Source organism: Eriocheir sinensis, chromosome 48 (assembly GCF_024679095.1).
Source record: "Eriocheir sinensis breed Jianghai 21 chromosome 48, ASM2467909v1, whole genome shotgun sequence".
In the NCBI taxonomy this organism is placed as follows: Eukaryota; Metazoa; Arthropoda; class Malacostraca; order Decapoda; family Varunidae; genus Eriocheir; species Eriocheir sinensis.
The window spans coordinates 96,978-103,710 of record NC_066556.1 but is presented as its reverse complement, the minus strand read 5'-3'; positions in this window follow the sequence as shown (position 1 = coordinate 103,710).

Here is a 6,733-nt window from a genome sequence, read left to right as displayed (position 1 = left end):
CTCGCCCTCTTCGTTCCTCCTCGCCCATTCTCTACCCTTTCTTTCCCATAACTTTCACTTCTCTACACTGCTCTCCTCTATTCACCTCCTCATCCTCCTTCACCTCCCCACTCTCTTTCACCTCCTCATCCTCTTTCCTCTCGTTCCTATAACTTTTACTTCTCTACAATGCTCTCCTCTATTCACCTGTTCACATTCATTTAATTTATCGTCCTTTTTGCCTCCTTTCTTTCCTGTTACTTTTATTTTTCTACACTGCTCTCCTCCATTCACCTCCTTATCACATCCCTTTAGTTATTAATTCGCCTCCATTCTGCTTTCTTTTCCTTCCTTTCTTGTACATTTTCTTATGCCTCTATTCTAATCATTTTCCTTTACTTGTCCCTCCAGCTCTGTACCCTCTTTACTTTTATCTTGCCTTTCCTACTGAATAATTACCTTATCTCCCCATCATTCTATTTTCCATAATTCTTCTCCATTGTGCTTTATTTTCTATCCTTTCCCTGCCATTTCCTTGTCCCTCCGTTATTCACTTTCCCTTTCTTGCCCTTTCCTTGCTGTACCCTCCTCACCTGAAATTCCCTTTCCTGCTATATGTAGCTACGGGTTCACGAAGTTGTCCCCAGTATTTTCATGTAGCACAGTGACTCCCAATCATTTCCAGGCTGGGTTCAGAACAACCTCACACCCACAAACATGCGAACACACAGTTCTTTTTCGGTATTTGATATGCTGCAAACCCAGCTTTTGATTCCCGGGGAGAAGTGGAGACGGATTGGCGGTCTCCTTTAATCAGTGCCCTCTGTCCACCCAGCAGTGAATTGGAACAAAATGTCAGTTGGAGGTTGTCTCCCACCTCTCGAATGAGTGTGGCTGTAAGGTTTCAGCCATGCCAAAAAATTCGCAACTTATGAACTTCAAGCTTATTCGGAAAGGATTATAGCTGGCGATGACAAGTCTTGCGCGTGATCAAACCATGGCGAATTTCGCACACACACACACACACACACACAGGGAGCAGGTATAAGGTATGAGTGAATTTGTGTAATGAGAACTAAGGTGACTAATGGATGCTGTTATCTGCATGCAAATGAAGTGAGATTGCACCACACCAATTAGGAGTAGTTTATGATCGGAGGTGTATGTGTGTGTGTGTGTGTGTGTGTGTGTGTAAATATAAAATACTATGTTAAGGGGGAAAGAAAGGAAAGAAATCAATCGTGTGAAGGAGGAGAAAAATAACTGACCAAGTCTTAAGTAAAAATAACAAAGTAAAGTAAAAATGAGTTTCTTCCAAGTAAAATTGAAAGATGGTGAAAAATGCATTATAAGTGATGGAAAAAAGCAATATTTAAGGGAGTTATGATGAAGAAATTAATTAATGTAAACATCGTGATGAGATGATGAGAAAGGAAGAAAACCTTAGTGAAAAGAAGAGAGAGAGAGAGAGAGAGAGAGAGAGAGAGAGAGAGAGAGAGAGAGAGGGGTCAGTGGTGAGTCAGCCAAGAGTATCGACAACCGCAATGCACCTGTACCTCTCCCGCGGCCCCCTCCCCGTTCCCTCACCCTTATATTTCCCATACATGTGTCTGTGTGTATGAGTGTGTGTGTGTGTGTGTGTGTGTGTGTGTGTGTGTGTGTGTGTGTGCGCGCGCGCGTTCATATATGTTTAATTGTTTGTGTATTTTCGCACCTGTAAGATTCAGTGTACACACACACACACACACACACACACACACACACACACACACACACACACACACACACACACACACACACACACAAACACAAACATACCCAGCGACCTTAAGTCAGACATGCAGGCGTCAGGCAAACAAAGGTGGATGTTTTGTTGAACGTGAGAATGTGACAAGAGGAGGAGCTTGAGAGAGAGAGAGAGAGAGAGAGAGAGAGAGAGAAATAAATTCTAATAAACTGACAGACAGATATATAAGTGACATGAAGAGAGGGTTACAGACTACACATCTAGACAATCAGACAACGCGAACATTGTAACGGTCAAAACTTTATGGCCGTGGGCGAATATTGACACATAAGGCGATAAAGCAAGCTCTTAAATTACTGCCGCCACGTGACTCACAGCAGTGCCAAACCATACACTGATTGCATGGACGTCATTCGTATTGGACATTGTGAAATCGGTAAATAATAGTAATGTAGTGTTCGTAGAGAGAAATTTAACATCACGAGAAAGCAGCTAACCCGGTATGTGCGGGGATCGTGTTTCTTAAAAGCCCCTCTAAGCGAGAAAAATTAGAAAAAATCGTCACTCACGCAAATTGTTTCACAGTATATATCAATGCATTTGTAATCAGGTTATGCATCATCTATTTTGGGGGGTTTATATCTTGGCAAAAATTTGGACCGTCGCTGCTACACGGTAAAGCCACAAATTTGGCCCCTCGCTGCTAACGGGTTAAGCAGTAAGTACAATACAATTAAAAGATAACAAATGTGGACATGGAGTATATTTTCTTGCATGCAGCAGCAAGGACGTAATTCATTCAAGAGGAGACTATCAAGACACCTCTTCACCCAAAATTGACCTCTCTTTTGACCTCTAGTTCTGATTTATTTTAATGGGGCAGCACCTAGCGGGGTTTTTTCGTTGTTTTTGTTTTTGCCCTTTAGCTATCTCCCTTGCTGTAAAAATTAAAAATAATTAAATATTCCTTCCCGTGTTTTGTTACGTGGGAAATGAAAGACGCCCTTGTGCTGTTAAGGTGAAGAGAGCGGACTCGCTTTTGTGCATTTGTGATCACTTTATGCATCATCTATTTGGGGGGTTCATATCATGGCAAAAATTTAGCCTATCGCTGGTACACGGTAAAGACACACATTTGGCCCGTCGCCGCCGCCGGATTATTGCGGCCACTGAAACTGTTGGCGAGTATAGCGAGATAACGTGCATCTTTCTTTACGCCCTTGAACTGCCTCCTTAGCTGTAAAAAAAAAAAAAAAAAAAAAAATCTCACCGCCACGTTACTTCCTGCTCATAGCCATTCCTCGGTCTACTAATTATTGTGGTTCATTTTGTAACTGTTGCTATAAACTTCATAATTTTTTAGTTGTCGTTCGTGGTGTTTTTCCTCGGCTAACATTTGTTCCTTCGTAATTTTTTGTTTTATTTACCCTTTTGTTTGCTGTCCTCCTTTGGCTCCCTTGCCTTGGCTTGTCTTTCCCTTCTGTCTCTCACTTTCATTTTGCCTTTTCTTCCCCGGGCTCAAATTACCTACCTGATTATCTTTAATAGGTTACAAAATGAGCTAATTAGATAATATTGCCCATTGAAATGAATTTAATATTCTACATCAGCGTAAATAGTGGTAACGAAAGTGGGCGCTTAGAGCATAAAACCATTTACTTAATAATGTTATTTAAATTTATGAACGTATATACGGCGGAAATGGTACATAACCTTGGATTCATATGGTTTCAGCACTACACGTGTGCTTTCTACGCCCATTTTTTTACAGTAAAGGAAACAGCTCAAGGGAAAAAAAAAATGATGAAAAAAAGTCGGCAAATCACTGCTCTTATGAAAAGCGTTGAGAGGAGTGACCAAAAGAGATGTGCCCTGATACTGATGATAGGTGTTCTTTATAACTCACAAAACAACCATTATATATATACTTAATTTACGTTTGCGAATGATGTGACGGCATATTATTTTTTAGGCCATTCAGACACTTCAGCAGCACCTCAGCAGTACCCCTTTTTCCTATAATTCCATTGATTATTTATGCTTCTATTAATAGAATAAATATAAAAAAATTCTTTACATTGTGTTTGGCATTGGAAATTTATCGTAATGTTATCGAAGTTTGTCCTAAACTAATACATCTTCAATTATATTATCATGCTTCATGCAGCAATGTATAATCATTATCTATTGTTTTACAGTGATGTCTGTCGGTCGGTCGGGTCGGGTCGGGTCGGGTCGGGTAGGGTAGGGTCGGGTGAGGTCGGGTCGGTCGGTTGGCCTCTCTCTCTCTCTCTCTCTCTCTCTCTCTCTCTCTCTCTCTCTCTCTCTCTCTCTCTCTCTCTCTCTCTCTCTCTCTCTCTCTCTCTCTCTCTGAAAATCTACGGTGTTATTTATTCATAGTTCACTTACAAACAGAGCCTTAACATTTATTTTTCTGTATATTTATATTGCTGCTACTTTTTAATTACATCACGAAAACAAGCGTGGTTGAACCAAGGTTTTATAGCATGAGAGGTATAGCAAGGGCGTGAAATGTGCGCTTCTATACCGGATACAATCACCTCCGTAATGCGCTGGGAGCACACAGAGGGTCTTTGACCTGGAAGCAGTAATCATTCCACGGAAATCAGAAAAGCACATCATCAGGTCATTCCATCAAGCTGAGGCATAATGCTAGGAGTACCACCTCTTCGGTGGGTCCAGAGGTTGCATAGAAGTAACAGGACAAAATGTGGAAATATGATTGTTAACGGAACCCAACAGAGAGAATAGTTTGACAGAATATACAGGAGGATTAGATGTTAGAAAGAGGTTTAGAACATTGTACAAATCTTCAAGGCGTTCGGGGATACAAGCAGCGTGCTCAACAAACTGCTCCAGATCATTACGGAGACTGGTCAGAGAAAGAGGATGAAAGCCAAAGCTGGTGCTGAACACTGAAATCTCCTAAAATAGAGATTTCAACGAAAGGAGAGTACGTCAAGATGTGTTCAAATCCCGTCTTGGGCAGGTGGCGCCCCGACCACCGAGATGCTCATCCTTTCTGTCGGGATAGTAAATAAATGGGTATCTGGGGAGACATGGGAAGGGTAAACTTTGGTAACCCGGATACTGCACTTGCCCATTGTCCCGGGATAATGGGTTCTCACCTACCCCAGACTCAAGGGCCAATGATACAGGGACGAGCAGCTAATATCGTATGCTCTCAAATTTACCTTTACATTTACCTTCCATCGTACAATTGAGATAATAATGTAAAGGAGTGAAAGATAAAATAAGCACAGGTGACAGTTTTTTGGTTAAGGGCCTTGTATTTCCTTTGTACTGTAGCACCGTCGGGCCGTAAATAGAATGTGCTCCGCAATTTCACTCTAGCTTTATTTAGAGTATCGGTTAAACGGAGGCTCTTCCAGGCTGGGCTACGAAATGGTGGACCTTGTATTTCTGTGTAGCCCCTTGTGTGTGTGTGTGTGTGTGTGTGTGTGTGTGTGTGTCTGTCTGTCTCTCTCTCTCTCTCTCTCTCTCTCTCTCTCTCTCTCTCTCTCTCTCTCTCTCTCTCTCTCTCTCTCTCTCTCTCTCTCTCTCTCTCTCTCTCTCTCTCTCTCTCATAACGAGTGGGATTTAGCTGAGCGATGTATCATAACCACTGCAATATCTAATCCTTTATGAGTTCTTCCTTCCCTTGACAAAGTGGGGCTGTAGTGTGGGTGTGGAACCTCTAAGGAGAGTTACCAGGGGATGATCGGATGAGGATGCACAGGAGAGGTAAGATATTGGGAGTGGGGAGACGAGGTCGAAAACGAAGAGGAGGGAGCAAAGGAGTAGATGACGGGTGTAAAAGGGAGAGGGAAGGGGAAGATGCTTAGACGATAGAAAATAAATGCCTATAGAGGGAAATGTATTTGTTTTATGGTTTGCACTTCACTGATTTTTTAGGGCAGATTCAGGAGATGAAAGTACCTTCGTGAAGCAATGAATAGCGTGCCTAGCTACGCATGTTTATCCCCCTTTTTTGGCTAGTCTATAGAAGGGTACCTGCGGAAACCTGGAATAGGCAAACTGTGTCACTCCCGGACTTCATATTGACCCGAAAAATAACGTGTTCCTCCCCCCACAAGCTAAAATGGCCAATGCGACGGAGATGAGCACCGCAGCCACGCGCAGTTGTAGGCTATGCACTCAACCGCAAATTTTATTTTATAATGAGACTGTAAACAGAATAGGAAAAGTAAATGTGGAGGCAGAGAGAAAGGAGACGGCGTGGAAGGAAGAGTGGGAGAGGATGACAAGTAACTTTACAGAGACATTAAGATTGTTTTCCTTTCGCCCTAATTTTGCTCTATATCATCCTCTCTCAGCGTCACTATAATAAAAATGCATGAGAAACTTATCTCATTCGCTCCCTCCCTCCCTCCTGGCGCTCTGTCCCTCCACATTCCTCACTCTGATTCTCCTCCTCTCACGCCTTACAAACATTCTTATATAGACCACTGTTGTCTTTTCCTCTTCGTTCTCCCGTCTTCCTCTTTGTCTCCCCTGTGTTGGTGCAGCCTTCTCAGCTTTCATTGCTTACGTTGTCCTTAACACGAGACATCTAATACAACAACGCGTATTTACATTTTCGTTCCGACTTGTTTGCTCCGCCCGCTGCCGCTTTTCCCTCTGTTTTGGGATAGCCGTTTATACGTGTAAGTGCTCGCGCATTAGCTTTGAGTATATACGTATTTATTTATGTGTGTAAATATGAATGCGTGTATGTATGTATGTATGTATGTATCTCTCTCTCTCTCTCTCTCTCTCTCTCTCTCTCTCTCTCTCTCTCTCTCTCTCTCTCTCTCTCTCTCTCTCTCTCTCTCTCTCTCTCTCTCATTAAAACTGAAATAGTACAACACTACATGCTCACCATTTTTGCTCCACCATTTCATACCTTTTGTTTGTCTCTTATAAAATGTTTTTCGCATTCCTGACCGACCAATATATACATCCATGCGCATACTGCTATTTTTG